Source organism: Equus asinus, chromosome 25, assembly GCF_041296235.1.
Source record: "Equus asinus isolate D_3611 breed Donkey chromosome 25, EquAss-T2T_v2, whole genome shotgun sequence".
Classification (NCBI taxonomy): Eukaryota; Metazoa; Chordata; class Mammalia; order Perissodactyla; family Equidae; genus Equus; species Equus asinus.
In genome coordinates, this window is record NC_091814.1 from 44,780,180 (window position 1) to 44,807,099 (window position 26,920).

Consider the following 26,920-nt stretch of genomic DNA (forward strand, 5'->3'; position numbering starts at 1 on the left):
CTCCAGTGCTCCTGCAGGGCCGAGGTGGGGAACATGCGCTCCTCCACCCGGATTCCGGCAGGAAGATGTTGGACTTCAGTCGGGGACAGGACTTGGCAGCTGTGCCCGGACCCGGTGGAGCTGGGGTAGGGATTTCTCTTTATCAAAAAGAAATTCTCCTTGGTGACAGAATCTTGGTGAGCAGGTGCATTTGACCTAAGCTGAATCCGGATGCTGAATCCGGAGCTGGAGAGCTACCTGGTCCAGTACAGACTTATAGAACTTCAGGGCTCAGAGATCATCATTTTGGGTAAACTGAGGCCACAAAAGGCAGAAGAAAAAGCAGCGGCAGGGTCAAAAGTAGAGAATCTGGAGATGACCATTTCCTTTGGAGAACCCTAGAGCAAGGAACATCAGGACAATGCCGTCCTTGTCCTTTACTCAGTGTTTCCATCGAAATCTGCTGACATATTCTTCTCAATGAAAGTCCTTGTCTCCTGGGAGTCTCCAAGTAGGAGCTGTTTTCTGCTCTGGGTCCCTGGATGCCGGATGAGGATCTCAAAGCGTAGGCTGAGGCTGTGCTAGAGCTCACAGGATTCCCATCTCAGGCAGTGCCCTTCTAGTAAAAAGGGCTCCTGGGATCTGAAGGGAATTCCTGGCAGGGCTGTAGAGTGGAGAGAGCACAAGGAGATCAGAGCCCCCGAGGCAGAGAAACACGATGGTCCTGTTTCTTGGGTTCTGTTGTCCCGGAAACCCCATGTGATCTTTGGGGGTTCATCTCCTGGTTTGATGGCTGTTCAAGAACACTGCAGCCTGGGGCCCCTAGCTGAAAAGCCACTGTTGATATTTATTTTAATGTCTTGTGTGTGCTTTTTTTCTTATTAGAATTTAAACGTCATCCATATCTCTAGCTCACAAAAGTAAAATAGAAAATCATTTGGATTTTCTAGAGAAAAATATCTTCTTAGGTAATTTCAATGTGATCAAGCTAGCATCTCTTCTGCTGAACTTTAGGTCACTCATTAAATCCATGGTGTTAATGAAAATGCTCATTTTCTTGGGCAGCAGCACGCAAAATCTCTCTGCTGGACAATTAACAGTGGTGGGGTGATCTCTGCTATTTCTGCTAGCTCTCAGATTTTCTTGTGGTTAGCATTCCAATGTCTTGCGTCAGGGCAGGCCATGCAGATGGAAGTCATGGAAACAGTAATGGTTTTCCCCCTAAAAGCCTTTATTGCAGGAGGTCCTGCCCCCTCAGGGTTCTGACATAGGATGCTCTGGGTCACAGCAGCTTCTGCCTAGCTATGTTTACTTGGAAGGCAGCTTGGTGTCCTCACGGAAGGAGTGAAAGAGTTGGAGCCAGAGGATCGGTAAAGTGAACCCTGGCTCTGAAATTTGCTAGCTGTGTGATTCTGCCCTGTCTGAGCTTCGGTTTTCCCATCTGTAAAAAGAAAATAAAAGTAACTACTTTTTCTACCTTATAGAATTGTCCTGGGGATAGCATGAAACCGTTTATGGGAAATTGTTTTAAAGACTGTGCATTGCTAAAGGGTTATTGTTTTGGTTGGATATAGAAACAGAGTTAGTCAAACTTTTTCTAAGGATATCCAAGAACATTCTTTGAAACATCCATAAAGTGGTTACAGGGTATGTACAATCAAAGCTTATAATACAGGAAGGCTATTTTCCAGTCAAAAAGGATGAAAATTAACATGGGATTATAACAGATAATGTTGGCTATCTATTCAACATCTATTCTTCTTTTGCTACTTCATAAGAGAACCCCCATTTTGTTTACATATCCATCCTTCGTGATGACCACATATTTCAACGGAGGCAGATTTTAACCCAGAAGAAGGTCTGGATTGAGCCAGTAGTTCCTAAACTTTAGTGTGCATCAGAATCACGAGGAGGGCCTGTTAAAACACAAACTTAATTGGCAGAGTTTCTGATTTAGTAAGTCTGGATGGGGTCAGAGAACTTGCATCAGGTGATGCTGATGCCGCTGGTCTGAAGACCACGCTTTGAGAGCTGCTGTCTAAGCCAGTCATGGTGGTCCCGTTCTCTTCTCCAGCTGTTGGTTAGATAGAGATACATGAGGCAGTTCTGGCCAACGAGATGTGATAAGTCTGCCGGGGGCTTGTGGAAACTGTTTTCTCACTCTTCAAAAGAGACACAAGGAAGAGGTGGTTCCTTTTCTACCTCTGGACCTTGTCTCGGGATGGAGCACCCGGGACTGCTGCAGACATTGACGGACTATGAAGGGAGAAATCCTAAGGACAAAGTGGACACTCTGAGGGTGACCAAGAGAGAAAGATGAAAGGCATCTGGGTCACTAATGATGTCCTTGGGCTGCCAAATTAACTGTGGAGCTGCCCACCTCTTATTTGCTGAACCATTTTGAGTTGGAGTTCTCTGCTACTTTCAGTCAAAGGGAACTTAATGGATAAAGGATAACGTTAAAATTTCTTTTCCCACATGGGGACATGGGCATAGGTTATGGAGCCCTGAGCCTTACCAGAGACAGTGGGAGATGTCTGGCGCTGAGATTACACTCAGCCCGAAGCCATGTACCTGCGTCAAGGTATAAGGTCTATCAGAAGAGCTGGGAAGAAACCAATTTTAGGAAGGCCTGCAGGTAGCGAGACTAAAGGACTCACAACCTGGGAGATGTGGCCACATTAGAATAGTTTGGGAGCACATGGTAGGCGGAAAGGTATACCGGGTGTCTTAAGAACAGAAACTTTTGAGGATTTTGTGGTCTGAGTGGGACATGATGGGTGGGAAGACAGACCCAGGTTTGGAAAGAAAAGCTGAGGAAATGCAAGCTAAGGGGGTCAGGATTGCCAAAAAAATGGCAAGGGGACTTGGGAGCTTGGGTGCTGATTGGGACATTATGCCCCCACATGATACATAATTTTCTTCTATTTTGACACAGTAGAGCTTGTCTCGGTTAAAACACAACGTGGGGTCCTGAAGTGGTCCTCATCCAGGGGTATGCATGCCATCAGGGTGGCCAGTAGTTTCACAATACTTATGAAAAATTCTCTTTTCCTCAAACTCTAGGACTTGTTGTGAGTGTTTTCTTCCAGTAACCAATGGGCCTGGTCTGTGACCTTCTGGGGTTTGTCCCATTTCCTTCCTCATCTCTCCAGAGCATCTTCAATGGGCCAGTACCTACCAACCCCACCTGTAAACATTATCTACTGTGGTTCTGCCCCTGCCCGTCTGCCCAGAGCCGGGTCTGAGTGTGTCTGCTCTCAGCATTGGTGAGGCAATAATGGCAGGCGGGAGCCTTGATCTCAAGGTGCTCAGTCTAGGGCAGCGTTGTCCAGTAGAAATACAATACCAGCCACAAATGCAAGCCACATGTGTCATTTTAAGATTCCTAGTAGCCACACTAAAAACAGTAAAATGAAACAGTAATACTAATTTTAATAATATATTTTATTTATCCCAGTGGTTCTCAACCAGGGAGATTTTGCCCCCTTGGGGGGCATTTGCTAATGTCTAGCAACGTCACTTGGCAACGTCCTTAGGCAATTCTTGGTTGTCACAACTGGGTTGCTACGGTATTTAGTGGGTGGAAGCCAGGGATGCAGCTAAACATCCTACAAAGCACAGAGGACAGCCCCAACAGCAAGGAACTCTGGGGCCCAAAATGTTAATAGTACTGAGGTTGAGAAAACCTGATTTAACCCAATATATCCAAAAGATTTCATTTCAATATGTAATCAAATATAAAAAATCAATAATCTGATATTTCACATTTTAAAAAAAATCTGTTTTAAAATCTGGTGTGTGTTTTATGCTCATAACACATCTCAATTCAGGCCAGCCATGTTTCAACCACTCGATTGCCACGCGTGGCTAGCAGCTACACCATAGGCGAAGGGAGTGTATAGTTACAGGGCAGAAAGCTCTCCGTGACCCCTGTTCCCTGGGCATGGCAAATATGATGAGACACAAAGCCCTACTACCTTTAAGAGACCCACATGATAAGGAATTAGGATAAAAGAATTGCACGAGGTCTCTCTGATCGTCAAACTAGGTAGGAAAGAAGTACTCAAAACAACATCTATCCAACCGCTTGCATTATTTCCTGCAAAATGCCAGCGAGAGGTTGCAGTTTATGATTCCCCTGAGGCAAAGGTCACCGGACCCGGTGGGAAGATTACTGAGCGAGACAGCTTCAGCGCAGCTCTGAGGATTTAGATATTGATCACTAAGGCTTTCATGTAGTTAAAACAACCAGCCGAGCAACACCCTTTGCCTCCTCCAAAACAATCTATAATTTTTCCCTTTTGAAAAATGAGAAATAAACGTTTTCAGGTTCAAAAGAAGGCTATCATGTAGTAATCAGAGCTTTAGAACAACCCAAACCGACCTCAGCGCCACACGCTGCACTTGGTAATCCCCGACTTGAAGGCTTCGCAGCATCTCATTAGTCTGGAGTTGCAGCGCAGATAATTCTGTATTGAGTGAGTAATTAAATGTGACACAGAAGCAGGCGAATGGATTAGCGACACACCCAGGGGTCCCTCTGAGCAGGCCTTCCCTGTCTCTGCCCGTGAGGGAAGGCGTAGGGAGGCTTAGCAGAGTCCCTATGAGGGGGATGCTGGTGCAAAGGCAAACCAAGGTTTTGTGCATTATCTGTGGGCCAGGGCGGTGTGCCAGTCAGCGTGGGGACAGGAGCTTGTGGAAGGACCCTTATGGAAGCCAGGCCCCATCGTGAGGCAACAGGGTCTACTCTGTGGTGCTGCTGATCCTTCCCGGGCTAAAGCTAGGGGTCCGCCCTTAGCTTTCTCGAGTGGGCTGCTCTTTCTGTCCTCGGTGGGACGAAAGCCTGCTGTGTTTACTTTAAGTCAGAGTGGAGAATGCTACCCGTTATTCCAGAGCCCTGGGAAACCTGAGCATCTCTGACAAAGCCAGGCTTTGTCTAAAATGAAGGAAGACAAAAGAGCGTTTTCTCATTTTTACAGTGTCAACATGACACTTATTTTCATAGAATTGAATGCTTGGAGAGCGACTCACCTAGTTTACCTTTCAGTTTCCAGAAAGCTTTTCACTCAGCTTTCCCACACACCTGAAAATCTATCCTATTTCTCAAAGTCCGCCAGGGAAGGACTACATAAAAATCTTTTTGGAAACAGTCCATTTCTTGTCAGCTCTCGATGAACATATATCGGGGAGGGACTCTGTGCAAGGAGTTAGGAGCCAAGAGATTCAAGGAAAGAGAAGACACAACTTCTGCTTTTCAGGAGCTCATGAGAGAGACATAAACAGATGGGGTGACAAGCGCACAGCCATTAAGGCCTGTAGGAGTTGAGAAGGGGAAACTCATTTAAGGCTGTGGTGGAGAAGAGAGATTTCCTGGAGTAGGTGAAGTTTGAGTTGGGCTTCAGGGCTTGGATGGAGGGGGAGGGCTTGGCGCAAGGAAATCCCGTCTCATACTCTCCCTTCCCCTGTCCTCCCTTTTTAAGTTGAGTCACTAATGTCTGAGCAGCAACGCGGGGCACCACAGCTACAAGAAGAGTCAGGCTCAGTCCCAGCTTATAATCTACAACGGACAGATGCAAATTTCCAAAAACGTGGTCTTCCATAGAGACGTGACTCATGATTCACTTGCTCACTCATTCAACAAATATTCATTGAGCATCTCTTCTGTGCCTGGTCCTGCTCTTGATGCTAAGGATGTGGTGGGAAAGAAGACAGACACAAGCCCTGCTTTATAAAGTCCATGGTCTAAAGGGGTGAAGACAACGAACTAATAATTCCAAGTGTGATGAGAATTATGAAATGGGAGCAAGACGTGCTGTGGGTGGACATAGCAAGGTATTCGACCTGGTGTGGGGAAGAAGGGTTCGCTTGGGAAGTGCCGTTTCAGCTGACCGGTGAATGCAGAACCGAGTACCCAGGTGAAGGGAGAGGGGGCAACGAGGGAGAAGAATGTGCCCATCAGAAGGAGGAGACTGGGGAATGTCCCAAAGTGGAGAGAATGTGGCACTTTTGAGGCACTAAAAATTGCCCAAGATGGCTATAGCAAGGATGGAGATGAAGCCCAGAGTTTGGGCAGGCCCTTCCTGTGCTGGAAAGTGACCACATGTTCCCCATGGCACAAGGGTCAAAACAAATCAAAGCTGAAACAAACATTCTCTCTTGTCTCCCACCGCTAGCTGGGGGAGAGGAGGCTGCCTCCTCGCACGGTTGCGGAGGGCTAGTGAAGACCACGTGCATGTTGTCTAGGAGGGTTCCTGCACCCACTGCCTCCTCTCTTCCCCCACCAGCCCCTCAGCACAGGACTCATGGATGCCCTCCACCAACAAGGTCCGCCCCCGTGTCCCTAGGTTGATTCTGACCATGAAGGAAGTGCTATGAGATTGTGAGTTTCTTGAGTGCCTGGAGCCGAGTGTGCTCTGTGAGTGTGTCTCTGCTGAGCCAGGAGGGCGCCTGGTATTCAACTCTTTCTTGCAGTCGAGCTGAGTCCTGAATACCTGAGAAGGCTCCAGGTGGCCGTCTTTTTAAATGCCACTGACTTAGTTCATAACTGGGCTTCTGCCTCAGTTTCCCTGCTTAATATTCCACTTACCTGCTGAGGCTGGAGTTCTGCCCTGAAACTTCAGTCCCCAGTGTTTACTGAGTACCTGTTGAGTGTAGAGACAGTGTCAGGATGTTGAGGACTGCGTACATGACAAAAAATAAACGCACTGGAAGACCTGGCCTGTGATCACTTATAGCTGAGTGTTTGTAATAATTTAATGTGCTGGATTATCATTAGTATTTTGAAAATGTGAAAATCATCTTTTTCATTACTTCAAAGGAAAAGATGATTCTTATTATAAATATGACACTTACGCAATTTCACCCTTTTTAAAAAAAAATTTGGTCTTTGTAGGTGCCAACAATCGCTTCTTTCTTTTTTCACTTGACAGTTTTCACATTCATTACATTTTTATGTTATGAAACCTACATGAAGTAAAAAGTGGCACCGGTTCAGGAGACAGAGTAGAGTTCAAAATTCTTAATTAGACACTGAAAGCCTTTCACCATCTAATTCCAACCTCTTCTATTCCTTTTCACTTTCTCTACGCTTTTGGCTTTCTCCTCTACATTTTTGCTCAAACCCTCCCCTCTGCCTGGAATGTCCTTCCCCTTTATCTGCGCGCGGCCACATTCTCTTCCATTCCCACCTGCTCTCACTCTTCCTTCTCCATCTCTGACTTCTTCCTCTATTCTTGGTTCCTCACTTTCCATCTTCATCTTTCTCATCTATTACTTGGTCCCCAGCTCAGACACATGTTCTCATAAATCAGCTGTGTGTAGCTAACATCAATTTTTGAGGGCTAGCCTAGAAAGCTAATGACAAAATATCTTCCTAATTGTACAATTAAAACTGTTTATTTTTAAATTTGAGAAATGTGGAAAGTATGAAGAACATAAGGGTCTCCACTGACTATGGAGCAGTGGTGAAGAGCTCAGGTTTCAAACCTCAGCTTTGTTGCTTTGTGATATTGGGCAAGTTACTTAGCTTCTCTGAGCCTTAGTAATCTCATCTGTGAAATGGAAATGATGAACCCTATCTCATGAGTTTACTGTGAGTATCACATGAGGATTACGTGCAAAATGCTTAGCACACTTTCTCGCAAGTAATAAGCACTCAATACTTGGTAACTATTGTTATTATAATAATCATGGTAACATTTTCAAACTCTTATTTATAATGTCATTTCTATTAAAAACACTTTTCACATTCCAATCAACAATCTCGAAGGCAAAATTTGGATCCATTTCATTATCAAGCTGTGGACTGCTTTTTCTCCCAGTGTGGACAAATGACTGGCCTTACATCAAAGAAGAAATCACAGGTGTCACCAGGAAATGGAACACACCTACTTGACTCTCTTATCCGTGCCTTCAGATCGTGTTGAGGTGCTGAACACAGTCATCTTGGTGTGAAACCAGCAGAAGGTGAGTGCTGAGGGCTCAGTCACTTGACTCAGTAACAGGTGCCATTTATAGCACCCAAATTCTTCCCCGGAGCCTCTTTGCATTTGTGACATGGACCGTGTGTGAAGAGTGCATGCAAACCACATTTTGTCACACGTGACACACCGACGGTAGAAACGACCTTTGGTTTTGACAATGCGGTGGAACCCTGTGGGTCGAGCAGGGGCTTCTCCTCCACCACCCAACCTTCCACCCCATGCCACTGAGGCTGTCGGGATAACTGGCTCACCTCCCGTTAGGAAGAATTACCATGATCACTAATGGGTAGTTAGGGACAGCATTTCAGTTTAAAGGTTTTCATGGGCTGTGAAAACTAGTGAGTAAATAACCATTTATCAGCCAGTCACTTAGAGGACGCAGCACGAAACGATGTTCCAGGACTTCCAAAGGCATAGGAGCCATACATCATAACGGCGCATAAAAGTTATATGGGAATAGGCTGTAAAACTGAACAACTGTTTACCTCCATGAAGGTTTTATTTACATGCCCTCTAGCAGATACTTAAATGCGCTTCATTTGAGGCTCCGATCACAGCTTCAAGCAGAGCCTGTAAGGCGGCGAGGCGTCGGGTAGATGCCAGTTGCAGCGTGATTGCAGGGGCCCAGGGAGAGCCTCTCCGGCTCCCTCCAAGTCTCATTTTGCCTGCTCGATGCTTAAAACTTCTTGAAACTAGAGCTTTATTTCTATAATTGAGGAAATTTAGTTTGACAAGTTCAACGTTGGATTCAATACGAAATACTGTGTAATGCACGGACAGCCGACATTTGTAGTGCTATATTCTTTACAGAGCGCGTCTATGTGTGGATTCTTCTTTGTCTCTTATCTGAATTTCTGCTTACACTCCGATAAGTGGAATCGTTGCCCCCAGTTATGAGGAGGGACCTGTGACGTGGAGAAGTTAGATGGCCTGTCTCAGGCACATACAGGTTATGGCAGAATTGGGACTGGTAAACACTGTACGGGAGGAAGTCCACGACTGCAATTTATACCATCCTGGAAGGCAGTTTCGCAAGGCAGAGATGTGAGCGGGAGAGTGGGTCCTCAGTCTTCCTGGGCCCTGCTCAGCTGGGGCAGCCCTGAGCTCTCCTCCTCTGCAGGGCTCCATGCCCCCTCCTGGTTGATCCTGCCCCGACTGGCTGGGAAGTGTGCACACACTTCCTCTAAGCTTTGCTGAGTGGACTCCATTCCACACTGGCCTTCCCTGGGGATTGGAGCCCTGTTCCCATCCTCACTCTCCTTGCCTGAAGTCCTGGAAGCCTGCTCCTTCTTTGCCCGTCCTCTCGCCCAGGAAGCTAAGCTCTGTTGCTTCTGCTCCCACCCTCAGCTGGGGTTGTATTCCTCTGGAGAGATCTGCCAGAATTGCATGCTGATTGTTGTATGTTCCCTCTGACTCCCGCTATTGCAGAGAACTGCCAGTTGTTCATTATTTCTTCACTCGTGGAACACGTTTTCATTCAGCACCTACTACATTAAAGACACAATCCAGAGTTGATTCCCCCGGCCTCTCAAGGTAACCCTAATGAAACACGAGTTTGCCACGTGCCTTTGGAAACCGTACTTTGTGCTACCGTTGACCAGTTCACCAGATGCCTTGAAGCTGGGCCTTGGTTCCCTACCTCTCCCACCCACTGTCACTCACGGGAATTGACAGCTTAATGGGAGCACTGAAGAGGCTGGAGGGAGGGTGGGTCATGGTTGGGGCAGAACACGGGAAATGGGTTCTAGGAGACCCTGAAGACCTTATGGGGATTTCTTATTATCACAAGGCCTGGCTGGCCTTAGCTCCAGGTAAGTCAGCAAGTGAGTGACTCTGCCGAGTGACAGTCGATGAGCCAAAGCCGAAGTGGGATAATTTATAGAAAAGGGTAACAAGGAATGACCTTCAGCATCATTGTTTAATAACATTACCTTCACAAGCTGCAATCTTTTAGTTTCGCAGATACCAGTGACAAGATTTAGGGAATTTTATCTGAATTTCTACTTTATTTATCTCCCTGCTAGCTTCATTTCTAAAATCACCTTTTCTGAATGACAACTCAATCAATTCAATAACATGCAATTTTACACAGCAGGAACCTATTCCCGTATTCCACCTCGTACTTGTAATTGTCAGCTGCTTTCCTGAATAGCCTGTGTGTGTTTCAAAGCCGAGTTATTTTCATCTCTGGACTCCCAAGGTGGAACGACACTGTGAGATGGATGGAGTTCTGAGGCTGGAGCTGAAGAGTCCCTCCTCTTCCCCTCTTTGTTCACATTCATCCGTCGTTTGTCACAGCCAGAGCTGCCAGCTCACGTCCAATTTCCCATCAGTTCAGTTGTGTTAAGGATGCTTCGGCTTGATCAGCTTCATTTTAGAAGCTTTCTGAGATGCTGGGATTTTTCACTTTGTTTCCCATACTTTTGGAATCCTGCCAAAGTAAATGAAGGTAAAATGAACACGTACATTTTGGCTTTGTTTTCCAGGGCCAGGTAAGGCTTTGGACAGGACTGTATTGCTAGAGGAATTAAGGAGGAGAAGGGCAGCACGCATTGGTTGATCCACAGAGTCTGCGGGTAATGAACTGGAAAAAAACCTGCTGATTGAAAATTTGAATAATTAAAAGCACTGAAATCAACAGCATCTTTTAGAATTTCAGTCTCCTCTGATTTGCTTAGAGTCAGTGCTGCAATGGTCTGAGCCACAGGCCAAATTGTCAATCAAAATGAGCACGGTTTGCTCATGGTCTCTGTGGTTTCAAAGATTATATTAAACACTTAAAAAGGCTGCAGGAACTCTTCCAGGGCACCCAAGTGGTCATCACCGCATAGCGTTCCCCCGACTTTCATTGATTTAGAATTTGCATTTCTCATTGTTTGCAAATGACCCTCTAGGTTCAAAATATATTATCTTCTGTATTTTTGTTGAGGCACGAATTAGAATTGCACTTGCTGGCTGGGATGCTGGAGTGTAGTAGTTAGTTACCATGGCTGGTGAATGAGTCTAATACCCTGCCCCCAGCCACCCAAAGAAAAAATGTTTTTCTCTCATTGTATACCAATACCATAGGGGTATTATGTGATATAGTGGTTCTTTGTGAATCGGAGGGATTCGTGAAGGTCTCGGATAGAATTACTCTCGACTTTCAGGCTGTTCTGTAAGTATATCTTATTGTAATGAAACTGAGGAAGGCAATGCCCTTCTTATCTGTGGATGACTTATCTGGACATTACGAAATGATTTCTTTTGTCATCAGTGTGTAAAGAGAAAGGGCTGCTGAGCAGGTAATGTAGATGTTCCCACACCTATCCACACTAAAACTCATGCTCTTAGCTCAAAGGTGATCTCCTCAAGTTCTCATCCGGAGCTACCCTCTGCCCCTTTATCTCCAGTTTGGACCTCAGGGGCAAAGAATTGAAGTCAACATCCTAAGACGCTCATGGCATCTGCCTGTTCACGGTCTCACCTAGGTTAGTTTATTTAGTACGCCCCCTTCATGCCCATCTCTATGCCGAGTCTCTCCCTTCATGTGTAGTAAACATGCATACTGATATGTTTAGAATATGGCATTGAAATGTATGACATTTAGATCTATATAATGGTATTTCAGTATATATCTTTTTCTCCATTTTTTCTTTTTATAGTTTCCACTCAGCATAGTTTTTCAGGATTTATCCAGGATTTGTCCACATTCACCGCATTGGTGAGTGTGTATCTGGTTAATTTTTCTGCTGCATTGTCTTGCAGACAATGCGTCCACCATGTTTTGCTTAGAACCCCAGTTATAGACATCACTGTTGGCTCAGTGCTTTGCTACCACAAACCACACTGTGAGGACCATCCTTACCGTCCTGGTGAGTGTTCCTGGCGTGTTAGCCCTAGAGTGGGATTGCAGATTACAGGGGATATGCACACTTCATCTCACATAGTACTGCCAACATGCTCTCCAGAAGGGCTGTTCTACTTTCCTCTCCTACCGGGAGTGAACTATTTCTCCTATTGTCTCACATTCTCATCAATATACACTTTTTCCCCAAATAGATTCATATAAATTTACTTCTTTAATTTTATTTAGCATATTTCTGGTTACTAGTGATGTAGAACATCTCTTCATATATTTATTAGTCATTTGAATTTCCCTCCTGGGAATTGTCTAGTCATATCCTTGTCCATTTTACCATTGGGTTTCTTGTCTTCCTCATTAATTTGTTGGAGTTCCATGTATATTTTAGACATCAATTTTTGTCAGTCTTATTTGATGCAAGTTTATTCTGACATCTTTTGTTGAAGAGCAATTATTTTTTATATGGCAAGTATTTTATTTTGGAATAATTTCAGATTTACAGAAAAGTTGTGAAGATACTATAGAAAGCTCCCATATTATTTTCACCAAGCTTCCCCTGTTGTTAACATCTTGTATAACTTGGTACATTTGTCAAAACCAAGAAATTAACATTAGTATGATACTATTAACAAAAACACAGATTTACTCAGATTTCACTGTTTTTTTCCACTGATGTTCTTTTACTGCTCCAGGATCCAATCCAGGGTACCACACTGCAATTAGTTGCTGTATCTTTTTCATCTCTTTTGTTCTGTGACAGTTTCTCAGTCTTTCCTTGTTTTTCAGGACCTTCTCAGTTTTGAAGACTATTGGTCAGGCATTTTGTAGAATGTCTCTCAATTTGGGTTTGACTGCTGTTTTCTTATGATTAGACTGGGCTTATGCATTTTTGGAAGAAGACCACAGAAGTGAAGTGTAGTTGTTATCACATCATATAGGCGGGTACACAATACCAACATGACTTATCACTGGTGTTGGTAGCATTGAACACTTGGTTAAGGTGATGTCTGCCAGTTTTCTCCACTGAAAAGTTAAACTTTTTCCTTTCCTGTTCTTTGTTCTTTGAAGTACTCTGTTCTTTGAAGTAAGGCACCAGGTTCGACCCACACTCAAGAGGAGAGGATTTAAGCTTCACCTATGGACAGGAGAGTATCTACGTATATTATCAGGAATTCTATAAGAAAGAAGAAATCCTTAATTTCAATGTAATCGAAATTGCCCAGTTTTCACCATACAGCTTGTGCTTTTGAGGTCTTGTTTAAGAAAACTTTTCCATCCCAAAGGCCATGAAGATATCCTTTTACATATTTTTTCTTTATACACACACACACACACACACCTCAATACACTATCGTTAATATTTAGGTTTTTAATCCATCTGGATTTTAGCTTTATATGAGATGTGAAGTAGGGCCCAGATTAAAATTATCTCCAAATAGTTTTTTTAAAACTCTTTTCTTAGGGGCTGGCCCCATGGCTGAGTGGTTAAGTTTGTGCGCTCTGCTGAGGAGGCCCAGGGTTTCGCCAGTTCAAATCCTGGGCGCGGACATGGCACCACTCATCAAGCCATGTTGAGGTGGCGTCCCACATGCCACAACTAGAAGGACCCACAACTAAGAATATACAGCTATGTACTGGGGGACTTTGAGGAGAAAAAACGAAAAAATAAAATCTTTAAAACTCTTTTCTTAAATAGAGCTTCCCCACTGATTTATCACGTCAGCTGTCCCATATATCCAATTTCCAACTTGGAACTCTTTCTGGGCTCTATTTTGTTCCATTGGTCTACGAGTCTGTTATTGTGCCAGTACACAATAGAGTTATACTATAGCTTTACGGTATGCCTTCATATCTGGTAGGGTAAGTGTTGTGGGTTGAATGGTGGCCTCCAAAATGATGTGTCTACATCCAGATGCCTAGAACTTGTGAATGTTACTTTATTTGGAAAAAGACTCTTTGCAGATACAAATAAATTAAAGATCTTGAGATGAAATTAGCCTGGATTACCTGGATGGGTCTTAAATCCAATGACAAGTGTCCTTCCAAGAGACAGAAGAGGGGAAGATGCAGACATACAGAAAAGAAGGTGATGTGAAGACAGAGGCAGCGATAGAAGTGATGCAGCCACAAGCCAAGGAAGGCCAAGGAATGCTGGTGTCCAGTAGAAGCTGGAAGAGGCCAGGAATGGATTCTCCCCTCGAACTTCCAGAGGGAATATGGCTCTGCCAACACCTTAGTTTTGGACTTCTAGCCTCCAAACTGTGAGAGAATACCCTTCTGCTGTTTTAAGCCACTCAGTTTGTGGTAATTTGTTACAGCAGCCCTAAGAAACTCATACAGCAATTGTCTGCTTCTGCCCCGTGTTTTGCAAAGTTGTCTTTATTATTCTTGGACATTTATTCTTCCATACTCATTTTAGAATCAGTTTGATGAGATGTGAAAAAAATCCTATTGAAATTTTCTTTGTGATTTCATTAAATTTTGTAAATAAATTTGGGGTGAGAATTTACATCTTCACAGTGTTAAATAATCTCATCTATAAAGCATTAGGTTTTTCTGCATTAATCAGAACTTACATGATTTAATGGGTTTTAAGATGTTCTGGATAAAATTCTTGTGCTTTCCTTGTTTTTTGCAAACAATGGCAGTTTTGCTCTTCCCTTACCATCTTCATGTCTCACTGCATTGGCCGAGACATTGAGAACTATGTAAGGCAGTGGCAGTAATAGTGAGCATCTTTGCTTCTTCTCGTATTAAAGGAGGTCTATTTAAAATGCATTGATTATGTGTGAAGGTTCCTGTGGGTCTTTTTGGTAGATCTCCTTTCTCCTTTATCAACGTAAGGAATTTCCTTTTCATTCCTGATTCAAGAGGATGGGAAAATAGACCCCACATCTTGATAAAAGTAGAGGCAAAATTACATTGCAAGGTCAAGGACATAGTGACTAGTGGACAATTGTGATCATTTTTGCCCATTGTGACCATGTATGTACCACGCCCCCACTGGGTAAGTTATCAGCTATATTTGGCGTAGTGAGTTTCTGGATGGAAGAAAGATGAAGAGATTGGCAGGTGTGGAGTCAGGGACTCCTTAGTCTTGAAGGAAACATCCATGGCTTAGAGGTGGGTGTTGGTGAAAGGAAACTAATGGCAACAGGGACATCATAGGGCAGAATACTGAAAAATGCAGTCATATTTTGTGAAGATTTTTTTCAGAGTAAATTACCAATAGGTAAAACCTTGTGTATTATGGAATTGACCATTAACTTGAGCACCAACCCATCAGCAAATATTTACTAAATCATTACCATAGGCCAAGCACTGTCATTGTGTCTGGAGGAATACAAAGAAAAGGACAGTTTACCCTCAAAAATCTTTCAATCTATCGGGAAGATATGACATTCCCCCGGAGAGGGTCAATAATACAAAGTAAAATGTAACAGACATCAAAAGAGAGGCCCATAGAGCTGGCAATAAAGCATTCATCTCTTTAAAGAGGTTTAAAAAAACAGGAATACGTCTTCAATAATGTAACGAAAACCAGTGGAGAGGAGATTCACTTTTCATAACTAGGCCACCAAAGTGTTTAAATTCCAAAAAGCAAAGAACGCTTATATTAAAATTTCGTCACAAATGGCACCCTACTAAGCGAATTTCCTAGAGGTTTGAAAGAATTATTGTGACTTTGAAATTAGCTTCTCACAATCCGGCTCTATGAATTAACTGTAAGAGACATGAAGAGGTTCCCAGACCTTTTGTATTTGAGTCTCTTTACTTGCAAGCCACTAATAACAAAACTAACTCAATTTATGTGTTGATGTGAGAATTAGCTAATAGAAGCCATTGCAAAGCCCTATGGGAATCTTAAGTGCCATGGAGTTAGGTCAGTAATGGACTTTGGCTTGCCTCCAGTTGCTCCTGAAAGGGAGAAGGAGTTTGATGACAGTTGAGTGACCATTTAACCTGCTAAACAGGTGACTGGAGGGTTGCCTGGTGACAAGCGGAAGAAGGAAATTTGTAGAAGACAAAGATGGTGCAGCAAAAGAGATCAAATACTATGCTTCTCAACAGAGGCACTGCTGGCGTTTTGGGCAGGACGAGTCTTTGTTGTCCGGACTTCCCAGTGTGATGAGGATATTTGGCATCACTGGCCCTTGTGGAACTAAATGCCAGTTTACCTGCCCTCCCTCTCAACTTATGAATATAGCAACAAAATAGAAGAAATAAGAAATGCCAACTAATTTTCAAATCCTTTGCCTCTCCACTGGTTGGAAATCACTGAGACAGAGAGCTGGGAATCCTTAGGAAACAATATTGCCAGGGAGTTTTGAGGGAGCAGAGTTTGAAGATGCAATGAACGGGGAAAGTGAAAGGTCTGGTTAGAATGACAGCAAGGCTTTAGTGTTTGAGCCATTTCAGTCAAGTTAATCCGTTTTGCACAGGACTGCCAGACTATTCTCAAACATTTGCTTGCATCTCATCATGGCTCTGCTCTAAAGCCTTCAGTGACTCCCTATTGCTAACAAATGTAGATCACATTCCAAGGCCTGACATTTACCTTCCCTCCAAAACTCATTTCCATCCCCCCATCTTCCATTTTCTCATGTGGACTTTTCTGGTTCAGTTAATAGAGCCTGACAAAAGAAGCTTGACTGATCCAGAATGACCAAGATGGGCAGAGAACTAATGTTGAACTATTTTGTGATTGAAAGTGTTGATGAAGAGTTTCAAATGGGCTCACCCCCTAGGCGTAGTCCTTTGGTGCTCCGTACTGGGACTCGTTAGCAGTAGCACCCTAAGTCGCAGCAGTTCACTTTCTCCTTGCAGTTGCCTCACTTGAAATCACCTCTCCAAAGTTGTCCTCATCACAGTCCTCCTATCTGGACGTTTGTTCTGAACCTAAGAAGCTTTGCTTCCGTATGTTTCCCCCAGCCCTTCCATCTGGTCTTCTTTGTGTGGGTTGTCATTTCCAGGGGACTGAACTTCAGAAGAAGATGCTTCGGTTGACTACAAGATCCATTGCTACCTGGAAAATTTGTCCATTTGAGGCTTCAGGGTCTAGAAATTAAGTTTGTTCTTTGTTATCCGGTTGGTAAGATTAAATCTGTATTTAACATTGCCTTGAAATTAAGAATAAGTATCATGTAAATCCAAATACTCTTAGGATTTCTAACTCATAAATTGAATCTGGATTTCTCATTCATGACAGAAAGCTGGGACTCATTCACTTCCATCTCCTCTCCCTTCTCTTCCTAACCAGTCCCATATCCTGAGGATCTAACCTTCTAAATAGTTCTGAAATGTTTTCACTACTTTCAATCCTACCGACAGGTCCTTAGTTCGGGTTCTTACCATCTCTCACTTGGATTATTATAAATAATCACTAAATGGTTTCTGCTTCTAGATATTCTCCCTACTCCCTGCCCTCCCCTCCCCCCAGAAAAACCCCCTCACTTCTACCCCAGGCCAGCTTTTATCACATTGCTCCCAGCTAGAACCCTTCAATGTTTCCTCTTTCATCCCAGGGTAATATCTACAAGACTCTAGTCCTTTCATAGTCCGGTATCTGCCAATTTTCCCAGTCTCATTTCCTACCCCTCCTCCTTACCCTGTGCCCTCCAGTGGTGCCAAATGACCATAGTTACAAAATAACATTATATTTTTCATGCCATATGATGCTTTCTAAATATGCTATTCTTTTGTTAATGACTACTCATTCTTCAAGACCCATCTCTGGAATCACCTCCTCCTGGCAGCCTTTTCTGACCTACCTGTCTGGGTGGGATGCGTCTTCTCTGTTCTCTGCGAGCTCCCTGTGCATTTCTCTGACTTAGCTCTCATCGTACTGCATTGAAGCGATCTGTCCAGCTGCCTGTCTACCCCCCGACTATGACCTGGAAGCTAATGTATGCCTCTGATTTAGCCTTACATCTGCAAAGCCCAGCACAGTGCCTGGCACAAAAATGATGCTCAATAAATGTTCCCTGAAAGGTTGAATTCAAATTTGTAGACTTTATAGGCGAGAGAGGCCAAAGAAAAGTGTGACGTTGAGAAATATCTGGTAATTTGAGTGATAGTGACAATTCAGACGTTTCAGGCCAAAAGACACCACACAATGTTTATGGTCTCTCAACAAAAGATTAGACCAGGAGTTTCCATTTGACCTCTGACCTCTCCTCTGCTGAGATGGGAGAATTGAAGGCAGGCCCCTGAGTTATGCAGGTCTAGGATGCTTCTGAGGACTGACTGAGCTTCATCAGCAGAGGGTGGCAAGGGGTGCTTATTATTGAAGGTTCCGGGGAATCAGTCTTCTCTTGTCTTGGGGTCTGTTGAGGGGTGTGCATGTGAGTGTATCACACACATGCATGTGGTGGTTATGACAGCAAACAGGGTGTTTGGAAGAAGCCCGTGGGCATTGAAGGAGTCATCTCAATTGGCCTGATTATAAGGTGCCAGAGACCTTGAAGGTGGAGGACTTTATTCACCAATTCTATCAACCAACATTTATGGAGCACCTGCTATGTGCCAGGCAATGTTCTAAGTGCTTTGTGTGTATTGACTCATTTGATCTTCACAACAACCCCATGATGCAGGTACTATTATTGTCTTCATTTTATAGATGAGGAAACCAAGCCACATAGAATTTAAGCAAGATGTTCAAGATCTCCCAGCTAAGAAACATCAAAGGCAGGGGCAGTCCCAGGCCCTCCGACTCAAGAGCCCAGATTGAGGCTAACCTGCCTCGAGCATCATTCTATCCTGCCTGTCACACGCTGTGATGGTCCAGAACCAGTGCTGCTCACTCTCTGGGAGCCCAGGCCTACAGCCAGTCACTAGAAATTACAAAGGGATATTGCTCTCTGAGGAGATGTGGGGATCCCTACGCGGTGGGCCTCTGGGTGCCGGGGCAGCCGAGCGCAGCCAGAGAGGAAGTCTCCTTGGGAGTGTATCCAGAGCTGTGATCTTTGGAGGAAGAGCGGTAATTGCTGGCCAGCCAACAGGCTCCCAGTGCACCCTCCAGTCCTGGTTAGAAGTTGGACGGGACCATGGGAGGCTGGTAGAGTGAACCTGCCCCGTGAGAACTGTGGAAGTGGAACCCGCTGGGTCCAGAGGTGGTAGTGGAGTAACACAGTCATGATCGAGAAGCTAAGTGCCAAGATCCGTGCCTGGACTCTCCACATGCTTACATGGACTCTCACACCAACCCTGCAAGGTGGATATTCACCCTGTTTCACTGATAAGGAAACAGTCTGGGGAAGGCTAAGTCACCTGCCAAGTTACAGCATTGAGAAGTCTCTGAGCTGGAACCGAAGCCAGTCCTACTCGATTCCAAAGCCCATCTTTTAAACCCATACCCACTCCCTTTCCTACAGAATGCCTGTTTCTTTTCTTTCTTTCTTTTTCTTGTTTTGATCAAACTTCCTTCTGAATCATTGAGGGAGCGCTGTGGCCTGCCTTGTGGACTATGTGGTGGAAACACTTCCCCAAGATCTGGGGGAGCACCAGAATCAGGAGGACTGTGACACTCCCCGCAAAAAAGTAGAGTAAAATTCACTTTTAACTCCCAGGTGTCTGCAGTAAGAATTCACCTCAAATTCGGTGTCTTTCCTTTTCCAGCTTTTCACATGCTTGGGAAGTCGGTATGTGAGCAAAAGCTGCGAGTGTGGAGCCCAGAGTACTCTCCGTGCAGCTCTAGAGAGGGCTCAGGGGGCAGCAGTGGGATGCACAGCCGCTGGGGGGCTGGAGGCCTGATGGCCGAGAGCCTGCAAGTCAGCGAGGGCCTGGAGACCTAATCCTGAAAGCAACAGGCGCTCCTAGAGCCTTGTTGACTTGGAGATTGGTAAAATCAATACACACTTTCCGTGGATTATTCTGGAGACATGTGCATGGTGGGTGGGGAGGGGGAGTGACTGAGAGATTGGAGGTGCGGCAGGAATAGAGACAATGTGATCTGGGGCTGAAATTAGACAACGGAGGGGCCCTGGGAAGCCAGGGACAGATGGGAAAAGCATGAAGATGCTGCAAGGAAGGAGTAACAGGACTTGCTGGAGTGTGGGGAGTGATGGAGAGTGCCGTGAGATGAGAAAAGTAAGACATCACAACAGAACAGAGGAAATCAGCATTGGGAACTCCTTTGGGGAGAAAGAGAGGTTAATTTTAAACAGTTTTAGCATTTTGGAGTTTTGGGGGTATTTTGAAAAGCGTCAGGTTGGCAATGTTTCCATTGCAGAGATTGTCTCTTGCCTTTCAGAGACCCTGTAATTTGGGAAATGTGAATCTTGTACCCATCTATTCAGGACTCCTGAAGACAAAGATGAGCCTTCTGTTTCCAGTGATCATGGGCCCCAGATGAAGCCAGCCTAGGGGTAATAAACCAGGTAATTATCTCCATCCTTCCTGTGACAATAATGGTGTAGAGGCAGGTAAAAATTCATCAGAGGTGGCTTCGCAAGTCCCCAGGGAGACTCACGATAAAGAGGCTGATTGTCAGAATCCGCCTCTGCAGCATTACACCAGGGCTCTATAATGACGGCCCAGGGCCACATTGTGCCTCCAGAGTAAAGAACTGTGGAGATGAAAAAGAGACAGACACCTACATTCCAGCACGGTACCCCACCAAGTCGGCGTGGATGGCCTGGATCAGTAATTAGAAACACAGTGCCATAAATATTGAAAGAAACTTCTGTAAACATTCTAGAGGACAATGAAATTAGAAATAATAAGCAGATGGGCTTTTATTCAAAGCAAATCCTGCCAGATGGACTCAGTACTTCTTCTTCTTCTTTTTTTTTTGATAAAAGTACAAAGTTGGTGATGAAGGGAAAATGGCACGTTTGATGTCATATGTTTGAACATTGTTAAAACATTTGAGTCTTCCAAGAAGGCTGATTTGCAGAATTGGCTCAGAATGCTTGGAATAGAAGCACATACCTGACAAAAAAGTTGGATAAATGCTGCTAATTGGGCAAGAGAAAGTGCTGGAACACTGGGCTGGCGGGACAGCCTCAGGAGGGCTCCTTCAAGGAACCATGGAGCTTTGCAACCTGAAAGGACCTTAGAGATCATCAGTTCCAACCCTCTCATTTAAGGCTAAGGAAACTCAATCAAAAGGAGACAATGACTGCACACAACCAGGGCTAGAAGAGCTTACTTGACAATTCGTTCTACAGAGTGAGGGCTAGGTCTCCTCTCCACCTGGCAGCTCTCTTATGTAGGAAAAGAAATAAAATGTGGTCAAGTACAATTCTGAAAGGATTCTCAATACGCAGATGAAATAATTGGACCCTGAGCAAATCAAGGCCAAGATATAGATCATGCACCCTTAACATGGTGCGGCCTCAGACACAGCGGAGATGGTGGTTGAGAAGTGGAAAGTTTTCCTACAGACCATGCTTCCAAGGTCCCTGCAGTTTTTAAGTCCCTTTCAATGGTATTAATTCATCATTGCTGTGAAGCTGAGAAGATGTCAAAACTTGGGGAGATTTGATGACTTGTCCAACTAAGGTCAAACAGCAACATGTAGTTGATCGGGGACAAGAGCACATGTCCTCTGAGTCTAGCCAGGCTCCACCTCACCCAAATTTGGCCTTTGGTAAAATTCTGATGAAGGCCTAGCCTTCTCTTCTGCCCTGGGACCCCCTCAGAAGTCTCCACTCTTTCTCTGCTGGGCGCTTTTCCAACTCACGTTCCTGCCCTTACGCAGTTCCCCAGAAGCCCGTTGTTCCTAACTTCACAGCCCTGCCCGAGCCCTTCTCCCGTTCCCTCCCCATTCTTCTCCAGAACCTCTGGGTCTCCTTTCCTGTTTCTGCCCAGCTCTGTGCTCAGTGTTTTGTCACCCTAAAATGCATAAAGCTTGCATAAACTAATTTCCACCATTGCCTTCACAGGTGATAGTTTCACCTTCAGGAAGTCATTTCTCCTCCCAAGCCTGCTTCCTCATTAAAAAACAGAACACAGCAATGATGTTTGTGACTTACAGTGTGTTGTGACCTACAGTGAAGGAGCGTGTGTGAACACCACCTAGTCAATGCCTAATACAGGTAGATGCTCATAGTGTATTTATTTATTGATTTTTTTAAAGATTGGCACCTGAGCTAACAACTGTTGCCAATCTTCTTTTTTTCCCTTTTTTCCTGCTTTTTTCTCCCCAAACCCCCCCAGTACATAGCTGCATATTTTAGTTGTGGGTCCTTCTAAGTGTGGCATATGGGACGCTGCCTCAACATGGCCTAATGAGCGGTGCCATGTCCGCGCCCAGGATCCGAACCCTGGGCTGCCGAAGCGGAGCGTGGGAACTTAACCACTGGACCATGGGGCCGGCCCCAACATTGTGTATTTATTAAGAGAATTTTAGGTTGGGAACTTTCCTCAAGGCACCTCACAATAGCTCTTCCTTTCTTATGTAGAGAAATTTATTGCCCTCAAGCCATATCCAAACACCCCTACTCTACCCGCTAAAGAGGAGACCCTCTGCTTAACAGGACCCAGTCTTTTGGGTGGGTTGCAGGGTGAAGTGGGAGGTAAAATGTTCACAAATGATTTTGTTCCTTTCACACATAATCCTTTCTCTGTCAGGGTGTGGAAGAGCTTTTTTAACAGGCAGCTTTTTTTTTTTTTTGAAAGAGGAGTTACTGAAATTCAGGAAAAAAATGGAAGCTTGTCTGCATTTCCTGCTACTGCTGAAAAATGGCTCCTTGGTCTTCATTGGTCCAGGTTTTCTGCTCTGGGTGACCCATGAGGCAACACAGTTAAAATAAAACTCTTGCAGTTATTTTTTGCCTTTTCTTTTCTTTTTTTTGGAAATAACCTTTATTGCACTCTTACTAGGAAACACTCTCTTTACCATCTACTATGGACTGAATATTTGTGTTCCCCCCCAAGTTCATATATTGAAATCCTAACCCCCAAGGTGATGGTATTAGGAGGTGAGTCTTTGGGAGGTGATTGGACATGAGTGTGGAGGACTTGAGGCCTTCTAAAGGAGGCCTAGGAGAGACTCCTAGCCCCTTCCGCCATGTGAGGACACAGCGAAAAAATGGTTGTCTATGAACCAGAAAGTGGGTCCTCACTAGACTCTGAGTCTCCTGGCCCCTTGATCTGGGACTTCCCAGCCTCTGGAAATGTGAGAGAGCAGTTTCCGTTGTTTTAAACCAGCCACTCTACGGTATTGGTTGTAGCAGCCCAAGTGGACTGAGACACCATCTGATGACTGTGGTGTTATTTTTTCTTTCACTTACCTTCCACAGAGGGGCACAGCAGCTAAAGAAACGTCCTTTCCCCGCTCCTCACGAAATGTGAGCTATTGGAAAGAGCGGTGTCTGGGGGTTACTAGACCTGTGTTTGCGTCCCGTCCTGCCACACGGGGAGCCTTGGACAAGGGTCTTCACCTCTCTGTGCTGCAGCCGGTCCTGGGTCTGTTGAATTCAGTGCACTATGACCTCCCTGAGGGCAGGAAACATAGCGCGTAGATTGTTTATCTTTATAGTGCTTGACGTAAGAGGAACAAATTTAGTCAATGTTTGGGAATCAGACCTCTAAATGCTGCTGGAACACATCATCACACACACACATCCATCGCTAACAAACATCGCTCAATAGAGTGCCAAATGTATGCCTTTCACTGCTTAATCTAACCATCGTAACAACTCTGCGATACAGCTGTTACTATCACTATTCTGCCGATAAGAAAACTGAGGTGTAGCGAGATTAAGTGATTTACCTCTTTGCTAGTTGGTAGCAGAGTCAGGATTTGAACTCAGGTCCATCTGCCTCTGGTCTTCTATTAACCTGCTTTCAGGGTCTATGATGCTCATTTAATAACACTTTACAGTTGCAAAGGGCTTTCGACTTTTTACGTGTAATAGCTAAGAGACTTCTTTGCTCCAACACTGAGTAAGAAGAAGCCACAGATTCTGAAAAGGAAGCTCCAAAGGGCTTTGACTGGGAAGGGGAAAAATCTAGTCTTTGAGATGTTTTTCTCCAGGACTGCCCCCCTAGGCCCCCTCCCTCTGCGGGTCCTTGACCTGGTTTACCTTGGCTGGCTGGCTGGCTGTTTTGGGGTTTGCCCCACACCTAGGTTCAGATGCTCCATCTCTTCCACTCAGAGACTTCAATGAAGTCAGCATGGTTATTGAGCCCCTGAATGTGCAGCACGTGAATGAGCTATGCCTTTTCTGTTTCTTTTGGAAACTTCTAGTCTAGTGGGGAGACGGAGAAGTGAACAGACAGTTCCTACGAGGAGGTGATTACAGGGAGCCGTGCAAACACGTGGCGTCACGTAGCTCAGCCTTGGGAGCTGGGGAAGTTGGGCTACGCAAAGTGGGCTGTGTGCAGAGACCACAGGATGAGTGGGCTAGCCTGGGGTAAGGCAGAGGCAACAGCCTAAACAAAGTCCTGGAGGCCGTAGAGAGCAGCTTAGGTTTGGAGACTGAATTTTGCATTATTTTCTTCTGATCCAGAGCAGCAATATTCCGGGAAAACATTCACCCCCCCAACCATACCCCAGTTTCACTCAATAAGGCCACTGTACTTATTTTCTGGATTCATCATCAGACACTCCATCTCCTTCCCTGTCCCCGCTGGTGGTGTTTGCTGGAGTCCAGGCCTCTCAGGCGCCGACTCCTCTAATGAGGTCGTTTCAGCACTTTAGGAGCTGGAGGGCTCTGTGCCACACCTGCTCTGTATAAAATTCAGCTCAAAACCAGTACTATTACGCCTGGGAGCTGTCAGTGTATTTATCTGGCCTGCATTTTTACTCAGAGACAACTGGGTGCTTAGAAGGAGGCTCCGATACTCAGTTTATGTGTTTTTTTATGTAGAAAATGTATAAAGAACATCCCAAGTGGGTTTTACTCACTTAATTATCGTGTTTCCTCTTAACCTTCCTATGCTAATAGTAAGCAAATCCTATATATTTTTTTCTCTTAAACCTTTCATTGCAATCGCCACTTGAAAGTTTTTCTCTTTCTTTCTTTTTTGTACTTCTTTGATAGGTTTGATTAATGTCTTTAGAAAAAGAAGAGATTGGTTTTTCTTACTCCGTAATTAGCATTACTGCAGAGGGAGACAGAAGCTGGAGCCCAGGGAAGAAAGCCTGGGACAATGGCTTCATCTCCAGCGTGACCTCCACACCCGCGTGGAGCCAGCAGTAATGGAGCAGCCCTCATTGTGTTGAATCTTTCGTCTGTCCTATTATTTACTATCTTTGCGGCTAAAGACAGAAATCCTTCCATTTTCCCGTATGCTCGGAGAGGTCTCTCCAAACGTCCTGCCTATTGTCCCCAGGGCAAAACTATTCCTCACAATGTGAAATATGGCATGCACAACTTTTTCTAGTTTTCTCCTTTTTTCTCCCCCCAGGTTTTGCAAAGTAACTCTGAAAGCAACTTCTGCAGTGATGTGAATCTGCCCACGGGGTATTTTTACCCTGAATAACAATAACTCCCCGTAGAACCGAACGGCTCCTTTTGGCAGAGCTCTATTATTGTTATTTGGGACTGACTGCCTGTCAGTCTTTTCTTCCAGAAACAGAAATGCTAATCAGGCCTTCAGCATGATGGGACTGAGGACTCACACTCCTGTGCTTTGCTTGGGCCCACGTGGACAACGGTTTTGCTGAATCTTGTTTTTGGAGGTCCTTCTGGAGAGGCGGCCTGAAAGAAACTGGCAATCGAGAGAATGTTGTTGTAACCCAGCTTGCTGTACGACATGGTTCACCAAATTACATTAGCAAATAAAACTTGGACTATTGATTTCTTCTTGACTTGTTGCGGTTTCTGGGCAAAAGTCCAGTTTATAGAAGCAGAGAGAACATACACACACTTGAGTTGGGAGTCGTTTATTTATTTATTTTTTCTCTATTTTAGAGACTGCTGACATGATCCAGAAAGGGAGTACGACTTCATGCTCTGATTTTCCCCACCCAATGCCTCCATCAGGCTGCACTCAAGCCTTCCATGGTACAGGCCTTCCAGACTCGAGAGGGAGGAACAGGCAGGGGACCATTTGCCAAGGACAGCAGAGAACTTGCCTGTGTTAAGCACCTACCACGCATCAGGCAGTGAGCACACTGTGCAGTGAGGGTACAATGAGAAAGTACCCTCATTTTGCAGATGAGGAAATTGGGGCTTAGTGAGGTGAAGTGACTTGTTCCAGGTCATCTAGAAGCAAGGGCAAGATTCACGGCTATTTACTGTGAGAAAGAATCTGGCAGTTCTTCAAAAGAACTAGACATAGACTTCTAAGTGTATACCCAAGAGAAATGAAAACATATGTTCACACAAAAATTTGTACACCAGTGTTCATAGCAGCGTTATTCATAATAGCTAAAATGTAGAAACAACCCAAATAGCCATCAACTAATGAACGGATAAATAAAATGTGGTCTATCCATACAATGGAATATTATTTGGCGGCCAAAAGTAAAGAAGTATTGATACGTGCTAAGCCTGGACGAATCTTGAAAACATTATATGAAGTAAAAGAAGTCAGTCGTGAAGGACCATGTATTGCAAGATCCCATGGATATGAAATGTCCAGAATATAGAGGAGGTAGATTAGTAGTTGCTGGGGGCGGGGGGTGAGAGCTGGGGGGAGGTGGAGGGTGATTGCCAATGGATGCAGAGTTTCGTTTTTGGGTGATGAAATATTCCCCAGAATTAATTCTTTGTTTGGTTCTAAATTCTAAATTGGTTTTAAAATTGATTGTGATGATATTGTACAACTCTGAGAGTATACTAAAAACCGTTGAATCGTACACTTCAAATGGGGAATGGTATTGATATATGAATTATATCTAAATAAAGTTATAAAAAAATTCATGACTCCTGTCTACTGCTCTTACAGTGAGAGCCAGCGACCATGCAGACTGGGGAGTAACCCAAGATGCTCCTCGTGGTAGAAAGCCAAGTACCACGTAGCAGCAGCAGCATCTAGCTTTTATCGAGTATTTACTACATGCCTGGCACTGCGCTAAGTGCTTCATGTGCACTGTCTAATGTAATCGTCACACTAACCCCATGAGCTCAGTGTTATTCTTACTCTCCTTTTCTAGAAGAGGAAACCAAGGCTTAGAGAAGTTTAGTAATTCTCTCAAGGTTATGTATCTCGTAAA

At 44.6% G+C, this 26,920-nt stretch overlaps 1 long non-coding RNA gene across 2 annotated transcripts; it reads left to right on the forward strand.

Annotated features, from left to right (window-relative positions):
• LOC106833994 (uncharacterized) lies at positions 1 to 26,354 on the forward strand. Of its 2 annotated transcripts, none has more exons than XR_011498204.1 (3): positions 1 to 125; positions 7,803 to 7,947; positions 25,168 to 26,354. It is a non-coding gene; the product is annotated as an uncharacterized lncRNA (long non-coding RNA). The 2 variants fall into 2 exon arrangements; XR_001398740.3 differs by lacking the exons at positions 1 to 125; positions 7,803 to 7,947 and adding exons at positions 19,772 to 20,186; positions 21,696 to 21,848.
• Positions 26,355 to 26,920: the final 566 nt, after the last annotated feature.